Source organism: Durio zibethinus, chromosome 3 (assembly GCF_047325235.1).
Source record: "Durio zibethinus cultivar Kanyao isolate XHJ-2024 chromosome 3, ASM4732523v1, whole genome shotgun sequence".
Classification (NCBI taxonomy): domain Eukaryota; kingdom Viridiplantae; phylum Streptophyta; class Magnoliopsida; order Malvales; family Malvaceae; genus Durio; species Durio zibethinus.
This window is the reverse complement of record NC_143164.1, coordinates 32,738,969-32,761,678: the sequence shown is the minus strand read 5'-3', so window position 1 is coordinate 32,761,678 and position 22,710 is coordinate 32,738,969. Positions and strand designations below refer to the sequence as shown.

The following is a 22,710-nucleotide window of genomic DNA, read 5'->3' as shown; positions in this document are numbered from 1 at the left end:
TATTCATCAATATAGGTCTTTTTCTTCGTTCCTTACTATATATATATTTTTATTTATTCCACCATTACCTTATAGTCCAATCTCTCTTCTTTGCATGTATGGTGTTTCTTTCTAGTTTGATTTCAATATTGTGGTATGCTGAATGGCATTGTAAAAATTGTGTGCATTTTTTTACTCATCATTTGTTTTGCATGGAACTCTTATTTAAGATGAAAATCACAGTATGGCTTCTACTCGTAAAATGTTATTGGTTTGAAGATGTTTTGCATATATTGGTGTAGTAATTATGGTATGATATTAGTTGCATTTTATTGTATGTATGGTGTTTTTTTCTAGTTTGGTTTTAATATTATGGTTTGCTTAATGGTATTGTGGAAAATGTGTGTATTTTTTACTTATCATTTGTTTTGCATGAAACTCTTATTTATTATCAAAATCGCAAGTATTATGGACTTCAGAGAACATATTTCTCTAGCTACTGAATATGAAAAAGATACACCTGTAGTGAAAAAAAGAATAGGAAAGAAAATAAATAAATAAATTACAGTGACTGGAATAAAAATTCATGTCAAATTCAATCAAAATGGGCAACCTGTATCTGATGAAGTTACCAAGTTGGCTAGTCATATTGGAGCTGTCATCCATAATAGCATTTTTATTACGTACCATAATTGGCAATGAGTTTCTAATGATCTAGAGGATTGTATATGAAAATCGATTGTGGTATGTTTATTCAATTATTTCATAAAATTAGTTAAATGATCATTTAATTGAATTTCAATGTATTCATACTAATTGTGTTACATTTTTTAGGAACGGTTTGATGTACTAATTGAATGTAAAAAACTTGTGTTGCAATTGGCTGAGAAAGCATTCAGAGACTTTAAAAGTAGATAGATAACCTAATTTAATTTACCATTCCCTAATCATGGTGATGTGTTGGCTGTTCTACCTCCGTCATATGTAAATGCTATAAGTTCAAAAGATTGGAGGAATTTTGTTGGAGATCGACTATCAAAAGATTTCTCGGTACGCATACCCATTATAATAAAATTGTTTATAAGATTTTATATAATATATTGATATGTTAATATGTGATTTATGTAATTTTTTTCTTTTCTAGAAAATCAAATAACAACAAAAGAACATTCGGGTTAAACAAGTAATCACCATCAGATATCGATAAAAGGTTATGCAAATGTCAAGGTTAAGCTTGTAAGTTTCACACACTTGTTTTATACTCATAAATGAATATTTATGAAAATTTATTTAATAGATTCTGATTCTTATATAGTGGTAATTTATTAGGAATCGGTTAACTCTGGCACTAAAGTTTCTAGATGGAATGTGTGGAAACAAAGACATCTACGGATGGATGGATGGATCGTTTGCAGATAAAGCAATCGAAAAAATGGCTAAAAATATTGTATATATAATTGCTCATTATATCATGTATGATTGGCTTTGTGCTTGTATATATGACTTTATACTTTTATACATTTATTGTTACGATCTATCTTATTATTGTCTTTTAAGATGATTTCGCTATTAAATTTAAATCTATTGAATTGACAACCCACTATGGCAAAGATCCCTTATCTTTAGCATTAAGAGTGAAAGAAAGACATGGTCAAATTCGTGAGGTTGATAAATTTGTGTTGCCATTAAATTTCTTCAATAATCTAACCAAAACCCCTTAAATGATGAATACACAATATGAAGTAATCATTGAGCAACAACAGCAATGACTTGATGACCAAAAGCAATAACTAAATGAGCAACAGCAATGACTTGCAGCCTTAGAGGCGATGTTGGCAGCAATGTAACATAGCATGTTGTAGGCCAATCGAATAGCATCATCATGCCATAGACAGTTGCAAGTCAGGCAGGAAACCCAACCTCCGATAACAGCAATAAAGTATAATTTTGTTTATTCACTTAATATTTATTTATTTATTTATTATATTTATTGATTTGGTTTTAATAGTTATATTTCATTATATATTGTAGCAGGATGTTGGGACTCAGAGTATAACCCTTACTCAAGCTGCCCTTAATATGTTGTCTAATTATTCCTTTGATTATTTATCCGAAAGAAACTACATTAACGTTGAATCTGAGGATGGGTTATTTGATCATCCATCAATTTCTTACATTGGTGGGGATGAGATTCAGGAATTTTATAAACTAGATGAAATATCAGCTACTGATATTGATACTTATATGAAGTTAGCTTATAAATTTAAATATGCAAAGTCAATATGTATTAATCTATATTACGGTGTACTACTAACTAATATTATTGATTGCTATCATACAGCTTCCTATATAGAAAGATAAAGGCGAACAAATGACGTATCGATTCAGATTTGTTGACCTAAATTTCATTAATGAACAGAGTGGCACTATTGCTTTTCGTGGTTGTCATGTGACTCATGCATGCAAAAATGGGCTAATTATTATTTGCTCCTGTATAATGCTGCATAAGTTATATTTATACAAATAATTATTTAAACCTTATCCGAATCTAAAATGATGCCTAATATAAGTATATCATTCTTATTATTTTGAAGTCATCATTGGCATCTTATTGTGATTGATACCAATTTCTTTATGCCATATTTATTTAATTTCGCTAACCTACAAAGAAACCTAACCCCGATATTCAAAATTTTATAAAGAAGTATTACATGTTATTATATTATCTTCTGTTTCTTCATAATTACTTTTATTTTTGTACTAATTACTTTTTTTCTTTTCAATTTAGGGTAATATCTGCAGTTAATAAGAAAGCAAAGATAAATTGGGTATCATTACTAGTAAATGTGAAAGTTATTCTTTTATACTGAGTTTTTTTAGATAAATATTTTCTAAACCACCCACTAAATTTATTTTTCAGGTACCTCGTCAACCAAGATATACTGATGTGGATATTATGTACTTTATTTTATAAGAAAGATAGTTTTCTATGATTTTATGACCACACTATTCAAGGTTAGTATTAATTTCATAAAATTGTAATATCTTCCTAAAAGAAAAAGATAAATTATGTTTTCGTTTATTAACATTTATTTTTGATTTTTTTTATAGTGGAAGAGTAAAGAAAACTTCACGATAGAAGAAATTGATGAAGTCTGTAAAGAGTGGTGTGACTATGTATTATCGTTCGCTAAATCTTGAGGTTGAAGATTGTTGGTTCAGTGTAAATATATGCATTTCATTTTTTTATAATGTTTTTAACATGCCATGTTGAATGGATAATTTAAGTTTCTAGATTGGAGTATTGGTTTAATATTATTGGTATATTTTTTATATATAAAATTACAGCTTATATGAATACACATATCTTGAGTACAATTATTTGAAAAAGATATATTTATATGACAACATTATCAATTATAAATTTGAATGTGTAGTGAAATTATTGTAATATTATAATGTTCATAATGTAAACTTTAAAATATAATTCATAGTATCACATATATAAACCAAATAATTTTTGGGCATAAACTTACAACTAACTTCCATTCAATTTTTATGAAGGGATTATCGAAGGCGTTTTTGGCTAAAAATGCCTTCAATAATCCCTTCCCATTGTTTCAAGGAGATTATTGAAGGTATTTTTTGCTAAAAAATATCTTAAATAATCCTTTACAAAAAAATTAAATAGGGTTATTCAAGACGTTTTCTAGCTAAAAATGTCTTAAATAATCCCCTTCAATTTTTATGAGTGGATTATTAAAGACATTTTCTGTCAAAAACGTCTTCAATAATCTCATCCCAATACCTTTAATAATCCCTTCCTATTGTTGGGAGGGGATTATTAAAGGCATTTTTTATCAGAAAACACCTTGAATAATCCCTTACAAAAAATTGAATAGGGTTATTCAAGGCGTTTTTTACCAAAAATGCCTTCAATAATCTCCTTCAATTTTTATGAGAGGATTATTGAATGCATTTTCTATCAAAAATGCCTTCAATAATCCTTTCCAATTTTTTTGGAGAATTATTCATAGCATTTTTTGCCAAAAAACACATTGTATAATCCTTTTACAAATAATCCTTGAAAAACTCAAAAAATACTATAGGATGGGATCAAACCTACGACCTTATGGTTAACAACTGTATGCTCTAATTAACTAGGCTACTCCAATATTTTTAAAATTGAATGGTATTATTTAAGCAAGGATTATTGAAGGCATTTCATACCAAAAACAACTTCAATAATGTCCATAAATTTTGACGAAGAGATTATTGAAGGCATTTTTTACTAAAAATGCCTTCAATAATCCCTTTTATTTTTAAAAGTGGATTATTGAAAGCATTTTCTACCAAAAATGTCTTCAATAATTTTCTTAAATTTTTATTAGTGGATTATTCAAGGTATTTTAATGTATAAACATTGCAAATTTTTGTCCTTAGTAACGTTTATAAGTACCAACGCCTCTATTTTAATATTTAGTGACGTTTTAATAAAAAAAATGTCTTAAATTTTATAAAAACACGGAAACTAGCGGTATTTTTAAGTGAAACACCGCTACTAAACTATCACTAATTTTTTATGTTTTTATAGTAAAAACACGAAATCAAACGAAAAAGAAGAAAGAACAAACAATTTACCTTTAATTTTATATTTTTTGTACTTTAAATGAGTAAATTTTTCTTCAAATTTTTTTTGACTGGAACTCAAAATCTTTTAGATTTTCAGTTAAAAAAAAAAGAGATAGAATGTGAAGAAATGAGATTTTTAAATTTTTAATAATTTTTTTTTGGGTTTAGAATGTGTTAAATAAAAAATTGAGTGTTTATAATAATGAAATATGGAGAGAAAAAATTGGAGTGTAAATAACACCACTCTAATGTTTAGATGCACCCAATCAAAAATAATCGTTGCTTATTTTAAAAGTGGATGGCCCCTTTCCTTTTTCATTCCGGCTACTACTTTAATTTACCAATATGCCACTGGCTCTTCAAACGTTTTCGTTTGTTTTTTTAATTTTAATAACAGTGAGCCCTATTATTTTATTAACCATTTCTTTAGGTTTCTTCAATAGCTGGAGTAGAACAAGTTACCGAAGCTCAACCTCTTATAAAATACCATCGTGGTCCTTCAAAAATCCAAAAAATTACTAAAGAATAGCGTCCACTAACCCCCAAAATCTATACAGCTTTACCAAACAGAAATTGAATATCAGCTCCAGTATATTTTACGGCAAGCAATATTTTTCAGAGCCAAGTTTATGTCAATATATGAAACTACTCAAAGTAAATAATTAGTACCCTCAAAGGCAAGTAATAACATTAACATTATAACATATGCACCGGGGAGAGCTTTTACACAAGAGTGATCTTAAATTTTAAGTTCATTGACTCTGCAGAAGGGTACACAAATCCTGGAGCAGATCAAAGAAATAATTTCTTATCAAACAGATTTATAAATGGCAAAACAGCAAACTTTTCTCAACTTTAGAATTCTTTCAGATCAGATTTTGATCCAGCAATCCAATCTGTAATCCAGTTGATGCACTAATTAACAAGCTAATATTCCTTGAAATATCAATAATACAAGAAAAATTACCTAAAAAATATTTTTCATTTACCACCATTCATTAAAGATGCTACTGAATAATCCTGTCAATTTGTTAGTAACTGGAAACTAAGGAGAAGGGTGAGCATTTTCAATGCTATGAACTTAACAGAAGTGGATGAAGACACGTCCAAGGCTCGCAATATATACTCAATTGGATATGATACTAAAATTGGCAGCCCCACCACAATCTGGAGAACCATTTACTGAGTATGTAAAACTGAATCAACATACTAGCAGACATTGCCTCCGGCCATAACATTAAGTAAAGTAGTCCAACTCGCCTAAACACATTGAAAGTAAGTTGAGATGCATGGAGATTTATATTTCTTCCCAGTTCCCATGCTAAGAAAGAAAAAGAATTTAATCTGTAAAGCAATGAAGGAAATTAGAAATAGAAACCTCAATTATCAGGAAATCTTAAATGCTGATAATGAGTCCTCAAAGGCCAAGAAGGAATAGTTGACATACCTGCACAAGTGCTGCACCAGCTAAAGCTGATTTTACCCCACTACTATTCATTGCCTGTTATAAGAAGTTATACCAAAGAAAGATGCAACTGTTTGAGCATAATAACTGATCCAGTTGCTAATTAATAAAAAAATGTACTCAAGCAGAAGTTAATGCACCTTAGCATGAGTATAGAAAGAGGTGGAGCCTAGAGGAGGAGATTTGTCTTTAACGAAACTGCAGCGCTACACACACACACACAAAAAGTGCTAAAGTGGAATCAGCTTCTCTTTTTTTCCTTTTCTTGATTTGGTTTAAAAATCCTAGTTCGTCCAACATCCTTCAATAGTTTGCACTGCTGATATGACTGTTTTTGTGAGTTCCTCAACCTTCTTAATAACATGAACAAAAACTGCTTTTAGTGTAGGATAAGATGATTAAAAAAAGAAACTCTAAACTCTTTCGAAAAATCTAAATCAACCTAATTCTGTTATTGCATCTAACTATACCTTTAAAGTCTTATTTTTTACTAAAAAAGTCCTTGTTCCTATAATGGGATCTACATGTGCATTAACTTTTTGACGTGTTCGCATTTTACGTAACATGTAAAAAGGTGACATAAAATTATTATTTGATGCAGCAATTTAATTCAATTAAAAAAATACATATTGCATTACAGGAGTTTTGATTTTTAGTGGCATTTTTTTTTCATTCAGCGGCGTTTATTAACGTCACTATAAAGTTTGCGGCATTTGCGAAAAACGCCATGCAGAGTGCTGCCTATTAATGCGTCGTGAAAAATAATGGTGTTTGTACTTAAAAAGCCCGCTAAATTATGAATTTAGTGGCATTTGCATAAAAAAAGCCGCTAAATTTAACGACATTTGTGTTAAAAAATGCCATTAAATTTAACAGTGTTTTCTGATACAAGTGTCACTAAATTCAGCATTTAATGACATTTTTAAATACAAACGCCGCTAAATCGAAAATTTTACTTTTTTTTTAATTTTCTTTTAATATTTATTATTATAATTAAATAAAATTATTAAAAGAAAAAAAATAAATTAAAATTCATAAATTGAATATTATAAATATTTAAATATGTAAATATATTATTTGTTCCAATATAAATGTAACCCAAAGTTTAATATATGTAACAACATTTCACTTTGCATTTGTTTTCCTCTTGCCCATCAACGGACTCTATAGAAGGAGTCGCACTTGCTTTGAGTGGAGCCTACAACGCCTATTTCTCCTCTTGGCTTCCATTGCTAAAGAGAACATTTCTCCAAGAACCTCAAAATGTGTTGTTAGAATTGCATCACAGTACATTTCATTTATCTTCTCCACAACTTCATGTTCCATTCTGATTGAAAAATGTCATTGGGTAAGCTATAAAAAGTAGCATAAAATTTGCAATGCAAGATAAAATCAAGGAAGATATACAAGATCTCATTGATCTACACCTAATTGATGCTAAAACAAATGATAATAAATTGGAATTGAAAAGATCAATTAAGGAACCAAAAGGAAAATTGATTTGAAGAACAAAAAGTGCAAGAAAATACAAGAATTAACTAGAAATAACTAAAATATAAAGTGAAATTCAACTGAAACTCACTGAGTTGATGACAGAAAAAATTAGGTCTAGAAGCTTATAATGAAAATGAACTTGAAATGCGCTAAGAAACAATTCATCAATCAAGTTTGCTACAAAATTCAACAAGAAAATGCTAGCAAAATAGAGAAAAACTAGCTTAATGAACTAGCAACTCAAGTGATACTGAAAATAGAGAAAAGCAGAGCATTAACAATTAAATCTATCCAAACACCAAATGAATTCATGAAAATAAATCCAATAAATTAAAAAATAACAATTAAACATGTAAAATTAAGAATGTAAAATATGACAGAATCAAATCGAACACCTAGAAGGAGAGAGGATCATCATTCATCAAGTTCTCATGCATGGATTGTTTTTGCTTTCTAGATTCACCCTTAAGTTTGAAGAATTAGCTGTACTTATACAAATAGAATTTGAGGTTGAATTTTTACTGGATTATAGCCTATGAACTACAAATCTAGGAAAAAAAATTTGAAGTAAATCAAGCTAGAATTCATTAAGTTTTGATCAAAAGATTGAAGATAGGTCAGGTGCACAGTTTTCAAAACCAGATTTGAGTTCAACGTGAATTTTACAGAATTTGAAAAGGAAATCATGAGAATTTGTAAATTCCATTATGAAAACCTTAAAGAAGATTCAAAAAGAGTGTAGGAAACCTAAAATTGTAACAAGATTCAATTAAGAAAACTAAAAATGACAATAAATCAGGTTCTGACAAGAAAAATGAAAGGTAAAATATCAATGTTGTGCTCTAAGTTACACCAACAAAGATATATGGAAAGCATAAACTTATTATAAGACATCTGATTAGTCATAAAATATGGCTTAAACAAGGTTTAGAAAAGTATGAACAAGCATCAACAAATATCATATAGACATTCATATAAAACCATGGCCTCCCACCTCAAAACCCTTTAACTTTTGACAAATTATTAAAAGAAGTTCTTTTTGTAATAGAATATAAGATTCAAATAAATTATCATGAATTTATATTTTTATACAGTTTTCTTGATTCAAAAGATCTTCTTTCAAAACAATTACTTTTCTCGCTTCTTCTCGCACTCATCCAAACACATTTAACACATTAAATCAAACAGCAAGCAAAGATTTCTATATTAAAGCAGCAGAGATAAAGCAAGAATCAAGGCAAAGCATTCACATATAGATATGAGATAAGTGAGAGCAACCTTGTGCTAAGTATTCAAAGAGCTTTCTAGTGGTTGAAAAGACTAGAAGAGTTATCTCAGCATCACAAAGAGTGAAAAGCTCATAAGCTTTCTTGAAAAGTCCTCATCTCCTTTTTGAAAAAGTCATATGCCTTATTGCTACATTGTCAATCTTCTTGATTTGAATTTTCTTTCTCACCATTCTCTTCTAAGAAAAAAGTTGAGGAAACAAAGGAAAGTATGAAGGAGAATGAGGGGGTTTCAATTTTGAAAAAAAATTTTAGCCACGCTATTTTGTCACGATAGCAGTGTTTACTTAAAAAAAAATGTCACTATTTGCAAAGAGGATTATTGAAGGCGTTTTTTGAAAAAAACACATTCAATAATCTCTCACAATTTTTTTAAAAGGATTATTAAAGGTATTTTTTTATCAAAAATATTTTCAATAATCCTCTCTAATTTTTTAAAGAGGATTATTAAAGGCATTTTCTATAAAAAAAAAAATGCTTTCAATAATCCCCTTCATTTTATATGAGAAGATTATTGAAGGTATTTTCTATAAAAAAAATACCTTTAATAATCTCTTTCATTTTTCATAAGGGATGATTGAAGGCGTTTTAGGCAAAACATACCTTGAATAATATGCTCATAAAAAATAGAGATGATTATTGAAGGCATTTTTTACCAGAAATGCCTTCAATAATTTTGCTAAAAAATTGTAAAGGGTTATTAAAGGCGTTTTTGGTCAAAGACGTCTTCAATAAATTTTCTTATCAATAAATTTATTAAAAATAGAGTAGTATTGTCGGTTAGAGCATACGATTGTTAATCATGAGGTTGTAAGTTCGATCCCTCCTTTCAACATCTTTTAGGTTTTTTAAGGGATTATTGAAGGCGTTTTTAACCAGAAATGCCTTCAAAAATCCCTTGAAAATTTTAAAAAATGCTTAAGAGAAAGATTGAACCTATGATTAATAATCATATGCTCTAACCGTCAATGCTACTCCATTTTTCATAGATTTATTGACAAGTATATTTATTAAAGGTATTTTCGACAAAAAATGCCTTCAATAATCCTTCAATTTTTTAAAGGAGATTATTGATGTCTTTGTTTGACCAAAAAGGCCTTCAATAATCCCCTCAAATTTTTTAGAGGGGATTATTAAAGGCATTTTCTGTAAAAAAAATACCTTCAGTAATCCCTTTCAATTTTTTATAAGAGATTTTGAAGGCATTTTAGGCAAAAACACATTGACTAATCTATTCATAAAAAATAGAGGCCATTATTGAAGGCGTTTTCTACTATAAACATCTTCATTAATTTCGCTAAAAAATTATAGATGATTGTTAAAGGCGTTTTTGGTCAAAAACGCCTTTAATAAATTTTCTTGTTAATAAATTTATCAAAAATAGAGTAGTGCTATCGGTTAAAGCATATGATTGTTAATCATAAGGTTGTAGATTTGATCTCTTCTTTTAGCATTTTTTAAGTTTTTTGATGGATTATTGAAGGCATTTTTTGCCAGAAACGCCTTTAATAATCCCTTGAAAAATTCAAAAAATTTTGAAGAAAGAGATCAAACCTATGACCTTATAATTAACAATTTTATACTCTAACCATCAAATGCTACTCCATTTTTCACAAATTTATTGACAAGGAGATTTATTGAAGGCGTTTTTGACAAAAAAAAATACCTTCAATAATCATCTACAAATTTTTTAGGAGAATTATTGAAGGTGTTTCTGGCAAAAAACGCCTTTAATAATCACTTTTATTTTTTATGAGTAGATTATTGAAGGCATTTTTTGCCTGACACGCCTTCAATAATCACTCCAATTTTAACAAATAAGATTATTGAAAGCGTTTTAGTCGATAAACACTGTTAATTTTTGTATTTAATGGCGTTTATATTATAAACACCGCTATTTGAATATTTAGTGGCGTTTAGATAATAAACGTCTAAAATTTTATAAAAACACGAAAGCTAGTGGCGTTTGTAAGTGAAAGACTGTTACAAAACTGCTGCTAATACGTCATTTTGCTATAGTATTGCACACCTAAAAATAAGAAAAAATTAAAAAAAAAAAAGAGCAAAACTGTTTTCATTTTTTGGAAAAAGAAAGATAAAGCAAATTACACAGTAAAAATTTAAAAAAAAAAAAAAAAAACAGATCCTTAAAAATTAATTTTAACAAAAAAAACGCAATTTTTCTTAAGTTTCCATCATTTTCCTCCTTATCTTGTGTCCAGTTAGTATCAAAGTTGCCAAAAACTATTTAAGATCAAAATTGAGCTACTTTGTCTTCAACAATTAGAAATGAACAATAATTTCGTGCTTCTAGGAAAATTTGTTAATTCACTTCTGACATAGAATCTTCAGGAAAATTGCATAAAAGAAAAATAAATAAATCAAAAATTATTGAAGACAAAGAAAATACATGAATGCAAAATACAAGCGTCCAATATAGAATTCTTCAAGTCCTACACAGATCGGAGCATATCCCTAAACACAATCCAAAACACAAATAAATTTTCTAATAATGACGATTCTATTATAAAAAGAAAAAAAAAAACTGGAGATTCCTTAATTTCATGCTTGCAACATGTATTTTTTATTGAATCGGATTGCCACATTAGCTAATAACCCCATGTCATCTTTCCACATATTGAATAATTGCCGACATGTCTAATAGTTAATGGACACGTAGATCGCATGAATGGAATCAGGGCTTTTTTAGTGAAAAATAAAACTTTAAGGACTTAGTTAGATGCAATGAAATATTAGGGATTTATCTTGATTTTTTAAAATAGTTTAAGGGGGTTTTTTTATCATTTTAGCTTTTAATGACTATTCCGTTTTCCAAGTACCATTAGGGCATAACCACTGCTAATTTTGATTAGTCTCAACTTTTAGGTTGTTAAGTTGTGCATGGACCATAGTCTCTAATGAATATAATTCAGAAATTATTTGTTGTGGTTATTGATGTACCTTTCTTATAATTCTTTAGTTAACGATTTCTTTGATTGATTTTTGCAGCTGCAAAATTTTCAACACATGTTGAGTTACGATTGGACCCTGTAATGTTGGAATATATTTTCAGTTATTGACAAAGATTTTGTTTGCAGCAATCCAGGTTTCAAACAATATCTGATTCCATTATCACAAAGAATATCCTTTTCACGTGTTATTAAATTCATTAAAACATTCTTTTTGTTAGATAGCAACAGTCAAATATATGGAATGTTGCTGAGTTGCTTCTTGGATGTATTATAGCATTACTTAAATGGAACTAGTTAGTTACTTACTTTAGAGTATTGAAATGTAGAACATCTATTGTTTACTTGACTCCAAAGCGCTTGATGAGATGGGAAACCGTATAAATGAGCTGAAGCAGAGCATTAATTACCTCAAAGCAAAGATGGAAGTGGAGGTCTCTCCATAGTCTATTCCCTTTAGCCCCATCAAAGAAAAAGTTGGATGAAGCAAAGCAAGAGGAAGAAGGCTCACCATAAAACTGACCAGAGAGTGTTATAAGCAGCTGATTATTATTGTTTGAGAGTACTATCGTCAACAGATTGTCTGATCAATCTATCTTCTATAACTGAAGTGAAACTGATTGAAACTTGAATGTAAAATTCTAAAACATCTAAATAAAGGACAAAGAAACATAAAAGATTAAATTATAATTTATCTTGGAATTTATTTAATAACATAGATTCTCTACCTCACCGAGGGGAGCTTCATATTCTTAACTATTTCCACTTTATTGCTATATAAATATATATATATATAGTTCTATCTTACAAATGAGACAGAATATAAAGGAATTAACCACGGCAACGAGTAATGTCGCATCAGCCTCGGTCGTTAGGGTTAGCTTCTGATCTTGGCTGACAGTTATCGTTGGATGCACCCCTTCGAGAGCATGGCACGGCGTTCTTCTGAAGAGCGCCATAGCTTATGTACGGGGTGGTTTGCAACATGCGCCGGCTGCTAATGTCGGAATCCATGTTAAACTCATGGTTAGCCATGCACTCATCCATCGAGCCCTGGCAGCCAGACTTGGTCGGCACCAAGCTCAAGTTGTGCTCACCACTTGCGTCGACGGTCGACAAGGCAATGATCAGAGTAGCAAGGTCTAGGGAAACGGCCAGGAGAAAACCAGAGGGATTGACCATGTTTTTTTTTTCTATCTTGCAATTGTTTAAGTCGGGACAAGAAGAGAACGGATGTGGCAACCCGTTTTAAAGCTAAAAATAAAAGAGTTGGAAGAATGATGTTAGCAAAAAAATAAATTTTTTTCGTCCACTAATTTGAGAAAATAATATTATGAGGTACTTTATTTATATACAAAAGATTTTGATTAATTAAGGAAATAATATTATATGATTTCGTAATTTTAGATATTATTTTAATTATAATTTTATAAACTATAATATTAATCTAATCTCATATGATTATTAGTATAATTTTAAATATTTTTCTAATTATAATAGGATAATCTTAGATATTTTAAAGCTATTAATAAAAGAGTTGGAAGAATGACATTGAATAGGATAATCTTAAATTATAATAGGATAATCTCATATGACATTGACTTATCCATATGGCACTTGACGTGGCCTTCCCCTTTCCAAATTTCTATTTTGCATTCCAAAATTCATACTACTTTGGTTATTACCTTCTTTAATTCAAGCAGTGACATATGAAGTCGTCTATTAATTTGACACAGTGCGATGATAGGTTATTAATTCTGCATGAGGAAAACAGGACAATGGCACAAAACCCGCTTTCCCATGTACATTGTTTACAGAAATTTCTTGCAATTTGTTAGATAACCAGTCAAAGGGAACTCTTTGTAAACATTTAATTTTGTTAGAGTCAATTTGAATTTACTTAACTTTTACATTCGATTTGAATTTGATCTATTCAGATTTTGATTCGAGTTAGTCGATTTGAGATTATTTTGCATGGTTTGGGTCCAATTCAATTATAAGGTCAAGTTTGAATTCAAATTGAAAAGTTTAATTTGAAGACTCAAAATCCAATTACGAGTTCGAATTTCTTAAAACTTGGTTCAAATCATTAGGGCCTAAAAGCCCATAACCCGAATTTTTATTTTTGATTATAAATCCTAAATTATTTATTTTTATGATTAATTTGATTATCTTAATTAACTAAAAATAACAATAAACAATTAATCAAATACCATAAAATATATATATATAATTTGGTTTTTCCAGCTTTCTTTTATTTTTCTTTTCATTTTGCATCAATTCATCTTCTACCTAATTTTGCCAAATTTTTGTCACTTTCCCAACACCCCAAAATCAGCACTACTAAATTCCCTCTCCAGTTATCCTCTATTTTTCTCTCCACATTTTACCCTAATTCACTTTCAACATGAACTGGGCAAAGGCACTCAACCCCAAATGCAACAGGCTACACCATCCCAAAATACAATAATCTCATTCCTGCAGTCGGTAACAACTCCAAAGGGATTTAATTTTCATGTACCTCTATGGGCACTAAGGTGCTAAAAAGACCCTAGATGTTTGCCTTTTTATTTTTTTAGGAGGGAAGAAAAAACACGACCATCGTAACTACCACAAGGAACAGCCATTTCTTTTCTTTTGACCATTTTTCATTCAACCTTGAACACAGGCACTACCTAGGCCCCAAGCCTTTGCACTTTCGACCACCATTGACCCCACGACCAACCCTCAAAACCAACTCTATACCTCAAATCACTCTCACACCCAATACTCAGCACCTCCAAAATCTACCCACCAAGAACTAGTCCCCTGCCCGCACCTTAAAACTACATCTTCACCCGGCCTTAGCCCCAATAACGACCTCCACCTCCAGCTCTACCCTGGCACACACACCTATCCACCATGCCTCTCCTGAGTTCCAAGCCAAAACCCCATACCAAAGCCTGCATGAACCATCGTTGTGCGCCTCTACACTAGCGACAAAAGCCAAAACCCATTGTTGCCCTAGACCTCACCACCCAAAAAGAAACCTAAGCTACCCAAAAAAAAAAAATAAAAACCCCATTCAACCTCACCAAAAGAAAAATAAAAAAAAAATCCATAGCAAAAAAAATAAAAACCACACGTCCTTTGAAGCGAGGACTAGTGCCAAAAGTCACCACTGTCAAGATTCAAAAAAAAAAGAAAAACCAACAAAGAAAATAAGGTTTAACCAAAACTTTACAAGTCAAATCTAGGTTGTCTAAGGTGTTTTTTATGAAAATGAGGGTGAATCAGCAAAGAGGGAGTTGAAGTGGTTTTTAGGTCTTTTGGTGATCAGCCAGTGACCTCTGACTATAGTCGGTGAGGCAGCATGAAATCCGAAAGTCAGATGACAACAGGAGCTCTGAAAATTTTTTGGTGCTCTGAAGTTTTTTTTTTTTTTGTGGAAAAGGAAACAAATGATTTGAAAAAAAATCATATTTTTATAGTAAAAAAAATCAAATCAACATCATTTCAAGGGCTATAAATCCTCATCTCAACCCGACTCGACCCAAGATCCGTACAGCCAACCCATTAACCCATTCCTTTGAGCTAAATCAGCTTAGATCTACTAAACTACCCCCAATCGACTGGAAGGCACAAAATCGATTGCTAGATCGTTTACTGCTTTGACCAAGAGGCATTTTGGGTATTTCTTTTGTATCTTTTTATTTTTTCTCATTTTTCTTGCTCATTTTTTATATATTTATATTATTTCATTTTTTATTTTTTTATACTATATTTTACATTTTGGTGTGTAAATTTTTTTTTATAAATAAATAAAATAAATTAAAAATACTTTGGAAAAATAAAACTTTTGGATTAATTATTATTATTTTACTATTATTTTTAAATAAATCATAAAAGATAAATTTAGACAAAAGTTGTGTTGTCATCCTCTAAAATATTCCCAAAAATAAGAATAATGAAATAATAAAAAGCTAAAAATAATAATAGATAATAAATAAAAACAAAAAGTAAAGATAATAGTAAAATTTCTTTCACCTTTTTAAAAAAAAAAAAAATAAGGATAGTGAAAAAAATAATAAAATATAATAATAAAAAATATTTTTTAATCCCTACCTAGGTGATGGAAGAAATAAAAATTATTTTTTAAATCTACCTAAATGTTAAGAAATTATTAAATAATAAGAATAAATACTAACAAGTAATGAAAAATAATAATAATAGTAAATTTTTATGAAAGAGAAATATATAAAAAAAATTTATTTAATTAGTTTTTGAAAATCATAAAAAGTGATGTTTCTCCGAAAGTTTGCCTAAATATTAGAGATTTTTAGAGAAGTTTATAAACAAAATCTTAAAACTCCAAACCCACAAAACCCTAAAACTCTCAAAACCCTAAAATCAAGATTTTGAAGCCCCAAATTTCAAAATCCTAAAAACACAAATTTTATGACCCCAAAATTTTGAAACTCTAAAATCAAAAACCTAAACCTTTAAAACCCTCAAAACCTTAAACACTAAATTTGCAAAACCCTAAAGCCCTCAAAACCCTCAAAACCTTAAAACTTCAGAACCCTAAAACCTTTAAAACAAAAACCCTAAAACTTCAAAACCCTAAACCTTAAAACCCTAAAACTCTTAAAACCTTCAAAACCCTAAATTTTAAAACCTTAAAGTCTAAAACCTAAAATTTGAAACCCTAAAATCCAAAACCCCAAAACTTCAAATCCTTATGATCCTCAAAACCCAAAACCCTGAAATCCTAAAATCTAAAACCCTAAAATTCAAAACCCTAAACCTAAATACTCAAAACCTTAAACCTTGAAACCTCAAAATCTCAAAACCAAAACCCTAAAACCCAAGACTCTAAAACCTTGAAACCTTAAAAATGAGACCCTAATTCTTAAAAATCCACCAAGACCATAAATTTAACCCAAACCATAAATTTGTCTCGTAATCCCAAATCATCACCAGAAAATCATTCAAACTTTAAAGCTTCGACCTAAACCCATACCCAAAACTATCCCAAAATTCTAAGGATACATATGAAATCCTCACGTTAAATAATTTGTTCCATAATGCCACCTAAAATATGGGATATTTAGAAATTTTTATTTCATTGAGTTTTTCATACAAGTCCTTAACCCACAATAATAAAAAAAATTAAACAAAAGAATAAAAAATATCTTAAAAATGACACCTTAAATATAAATAGTCATACTTAAACTCTGCCAAGATATTGAAAAATTAGGGTGATCTTCTTATATTTAGGAACTCAACTTTAAAATTGCATTTCATCATCTTAGATAACATCCATTAGCATACATGCATCTATTCATTATTGTTTGTACTCCTTTTGCATGTTTACACCATTAATTATCATTTGCTAGCTAATTGTAGCATCATCAGTTTTCTTTACATAAAATGTTTTTATGAAAAGTATTATTCAAAAAGTAGATTTTTAAACAAAACTAAATTAACATTCTAAAAGAAATAATTCTTGATTCTCTGTCTAGATGTTAGAGAGTCACAAATAATTGTCATTTACAAAGAATGTTATTTTCATTTGATGAATGTTGTAGCAAATCTTAAGCAAAAAGAGTTATTAGTAAATTTTGCCTAAATGTTGAAAAATTTTAAGGTAATTCTTTAACTCAAAAATTTTCTTGGTATTCTTAAATAAAGAATTCTAATAACATTGATTTTTTTTTCAAAAAAATAAAATGAATTATTATTAAATTTTCAAATCAAAACATTTTTATTCAACCTCAAAGATAAAGCATAATTAATTGGTACCAATTTTTATAGGCATTATGGGAGTGCAAATCCTTCTCTACCTATAAGTGACTCTCGAACCCAATTTTATTTTTATAGACCAAAATTATCTTTTTCATAAATTTTAAACTCGTTTTATTATTTTATTAAAAAGATAAACTTTTTAAATAACTAATCATACTTAATAAAAAAGATTGATGATGACTTTTGATTTTAAAATTAAACATTACGACATTCATAACCCATCACAGCGTACGCTGTAGCTTTCGCCTAACCCATTACAGGATCACAATCAAACCAACTTATTTCGCAGACATATTCTTAACTTGACCGTTCATTTCTTCGGCTTGTGTCCTGAAACTCCAACGGTCTAATTTCTTTCTCCTTCATCAAAATACAAGCAAACACAAATTCAACCAAAAAGAAAAGTTATTGTAGTAAAAAATTCATCTTCTGCTCCTTATGTCAAACGCTCTCAGAAAAAAGATGTTGGTGCTTCTACTTTCATGCCCAAACTTTGCAAGAATCCAAAAATGGCAGTGGCGTTAGCTTTACTTTTCATTGACTCCATCCTCATCTCCATAGGATTCATTTCGATGCAACCGAACGTCAGATGGGGTGGCCAATTGTCATCTTTTTTAGTGCCCACCGTTCGACGGATAGCCAAACGAGTGGTCGGTGCAGTGCGGCAAACGTTAGTCACTGACTTTGTCATTTTTGTGCAGTGGTTGTCAATTTTTTTTTTTTAATTTCTTTCCCTGAATTCTATTTTAGTACTAATTGAACCGATTTTTTATCTTTATTTTTTATATTTTTACCATAACATTTTTTTATTTGAAAATTATAAAAGATATAATAAATAAATTTTAACATAAAATACATTAATAAATTAATTAAATAAATATTATTATTTTTAACAAATTTTATGTAATAAATAAATTTTTTAAATATTAAATAATTTAAAATTTTAATATTATATATCAATTTTAATTTAATATTTTTAATAGTCATTTCATTTCTTATTACAATACAACTCATTACAACCAATACATTTACATCCAAATACATTTTTATAATTGATTTTAATCTCATCTTTATAATAAGTAATCTCATCTTTACTATTGTATTTAATTTTATATAAAATAATTTCACTGCCTATCTAAATGAATCCTAAGTCATCCCCTATGTCCTTTCTACGGTCTCAAAAATCTTACTCTCACTTTTTTTCTTCCCTAAATGATTTAAACTTTTAGTAACATGTTGCTTTTTTAATTTTAAATATAGGGATAGATTGGGATGCGTACATGTCTCAGGTGTAGTATTTTTATTCTAATCAAGCTATATATTATTGGTTTTATATTGTTTTAGTTATTACATTTTAATCAATGGGATAATGCTCCTTAAGATAGTGTTTGGTATGAAGTACTTATTTAAAAAACTATAATTATTTACACAAGGTGATTAAATCATTATATTTGATAACTACTTAGTGATCCTATGTGACGATTGTATTTGATTACCAAGAATGATTAGATCATTTCGTTCAAAGGTAATCTAATTCCCATCCAAAGAGGAGAGAAAATTTTAACATCAAGGTAAAATGATATGCAAAATTAAAAATAATCAATATTATCTATTTAATATATGAATTAAAACTTTTTTTCTTCTCAAAATTAATTGTAGCTATTTTATATTATAAATTTTTATATTTGCAAACTAATATTCATCATAACAAATTTCAAAATAATTTGTGAATTTTTTTAATATTTTATATATAATATAATTTTTTATTCTTTATTAATTTAATGGATTAGTTTTATTTTCTAATTCAAATGTTTTTTTATATAATTTATATTATAAAAATTAATTTACCTATCAATAAATATATTTGTTATTTTAATAATTTAATCATAATTTATTATAAAATATTAATAATATTTTACAAATTTTGGATAAGATGATTAATTGATCTTTTTAATAAAATTTGGCATACTCAAAAAATGCCAGAAGAATGGACGAAGAACACTCTAGCACCTTTATACAAGAATAAAGGTAATATATAAAATTATTCAAACTATTGAGGAAAAAAACCTATTAGTCATACTATGAAATCTTGGGAGAAAATAATTAAATATAAGTTATGACATGAGGTCATTATTTTCAAAAACCAATTTGGATTTTTGCTAGGACGCTTCAGAATAGAGGCAATTCACCTATTGAGACTTTTGTTGGAGGGTTTTCAGATAAGAAAGAAAGATTTACATGTGATATTTATCCACTTGGAAAAAGCATACGATAAAATTCTCCGAAAAGTGCATTAGTGAAACTTAACGAAGAAAAAAATTCTTTTAAAGTACATTAATAAAGTTAAAGATATATATATATATATGAAATAGTTGTAATGAATGTGAGGATGTTTAGGAGCTTGACTGATAGTTTTCCCATTACTTTAGAATTGCATCAATGTTTAGCACTAAATTCTTTTATTTTTTCATTGGTTATACACAAGCTCACTGTATGTATCCAAAATAAGGTGACATGGCGTATGTTATTTACTGATGATATAGTCTTAGTTGCTAAAACTATTAATGATTTTAATGCAACATTAGAATTATGGGGCATAAGTTGGAGTCTTAAAGCTTTAAATTGTATGTATCCAAAACTAAATATATGAAATGTAAGTTTAGTAGTCATAGCGAAACAAGTGTTAATGTGATTAAGTTGGATGGTGAGGTAGTACTACAAAGTAGTGACTATCAATATTTGGGATCAATTATTTAGAAAGATGTCGAGATTGAAAGAAATATAAATCATAAGATTCAAGCAAGATAGGTGAGGTGGCAAAGAGTGTCAGGTGTGTTGTATGATCACAACATGCCCTCTAAGTTTAATGCGAAGTTGTATAAAATAACTTTAAGACCTGCATTGTTATATGAAACTGAATGTTGGTTGCTAAAAAACAACATGAGAAGATAATGAGCATAGCTGAGATGATGATGCTTAGTTAGATATTTGGTAAGACTAAAAGAGATAAAATCATAAATGAAGAGATTCAAAAAAAAAAATTTAAGGGTAATTCGAATTGAGAAAAAGATGAGAGAGGGCCATTTGAGATAGTTTGAACATGTGAAACGTAAGTCTGTTTGTATACTAATTACAAGAAATGAGCTTTTAGATTTGAAAGAGACCAAAATTTTTAGAGATAGATCACAAAAGACGTGAATATAAGTAATAAGAGATAATAGGAAAGTTAAAAAATAAATAAAAAGGTTGTTTTTTTATAAAAATGAGTGGTATAAGAAAATTCAAAATTATGACTTAACATGATTCCGTTTTTTTTTAGCCTTTCATATAGTCGACTTCAGAGTTATAAGATATAAGGCCTAATTTGTTATTATTGTTATTACTAATATTTTACAAATTATTATCTTTAAACAACATTAAAATTATTAATCTGTGTAATTATTACAAGATACATGGTTATTTTCGTACTTTTAAACAAAATAACATTTATTTTTAATAATACCAAATACATTGATATTAATTACTAAAAACTAATTATTGTTAACTAGATAAAATGATTTTAAATAATGAATTATAAGATTACTTTGGTAATAAAATTACATTGGTGATTACATTACCATTATGATCTTGTAAAAGATACCAAATGCTATTTAAGAATGGCTAATGATATTGGCTTGTTTCATAAAAAACAACTTTCAAAAAACTATTTTTGTATTTTTAAATATTTATTTGGCAAAAAATTGGCTAGTAATGGAAAATAATTTATTAGTCAACAAAAGATGAGGTCATTTTTTGAAAATTGTCTCCCTTTTTTCAAAAAAGGAAGACAATTTCTAGATAAAAGCTATATATAGACAATAATACTTATGAAACTCATGAGCTAAGTTCTACATAAGCTGAATCTTGGACATGATTTTTAAGCTTAAGCTTAATTTGACTCAACCTGAAATATTATTATATTAATAATAAAATATTTTTATTTAATTATACTTAAAATTCTAAAATATTAATATTAATGCTTTCTAATATTTTAATTTTAAATATTTTTATAATTTTACTCAAGCCAATATTTGGATATGAGATTTTAAGCTCGAGCTTGATTTCTCTCCACCTAAAATATTATTATATAACAAAAAATATTTTATTTAATTTCAATTAAAAATAAAATGTTAATTTTAAAATATTTTTTAATATTTTAATTTTAAATATTTCTATTTTGTATACTATTAAACATTAATATTTTTAATATTTCAAAAATAAATAGTATTATATTTTTTTAGTAATAAATATTGTTATAGTAAATAATATTTTGTTAATTAAATAAATAATTTTATTTAATATAATAATATAAATATTTTTAATCATATCTTAATATTTTCCATTTAAAATATATTATTTTTTATATTTTATTGATTAATGTATTTATATTACTCTTTTTAAAATAAATTAAAAAATAATTATTTCATTATGATTTGATAATAAATAGTTTCAATATAAAATGTAACTATTTTAATAATAAATATTACTATTTTAAATATTATTATATTAATAAAAATAATATTTTAAGAATAGTAATATTATTTTAAACATTTTAAAATATTAATATAATAATAAATAGTTTTATTTTAAATGTTTAATATTAATATAATATTTTAATATTAAATATTATTATTGAAATATAATTATTTTTTAATATTAATAATTTTTAAAATAAATAATTTAATATATTTTAATAATATTTAATATTTAATATTTAATAGTTGTATTAATATTATTTTAAAAATATTTCCAAAAAAAGAAATTATAAAAAATATTTTTTATTAATTCATCTAAATAACAAAAAATCTTTATTTTTTCAGAATATATAAATATTTTTTTAAAAATAGTTTCTAAAAACCGATATCCTCTAAACAATGATAATTATTCACTTTGTTTAAATTGTAATCTTACTCCCCATATAAATTTAAAGAATATATAGCAACCTTTTTATTTTGTCAAAACAACGAAAATTATTAGTGTGGGCCAATAAAAAACATAATCTTCAAATTTAGCTTTTTATTATTATTATATTCAGAATTAGAAATTTTTTAAATCACCA

At 27.8% G+C, this 22,710-nt stretch overlaps 2 pseudogenes; both read right to left on the bottom strand.

Moving 5' to 3' along the window:
- Positions 1-22,710, bottom strand: part of LOC149519758 (uncharacterized) — a 51,636-nt pseudogene that overhangs the window by 21,876 nt on the left and 7,050 nt on the right.
- Positions 12,657-13,113, bottom strand: LOC111283690 (rapid alkalinization factor-like; annotated as a pseudogene).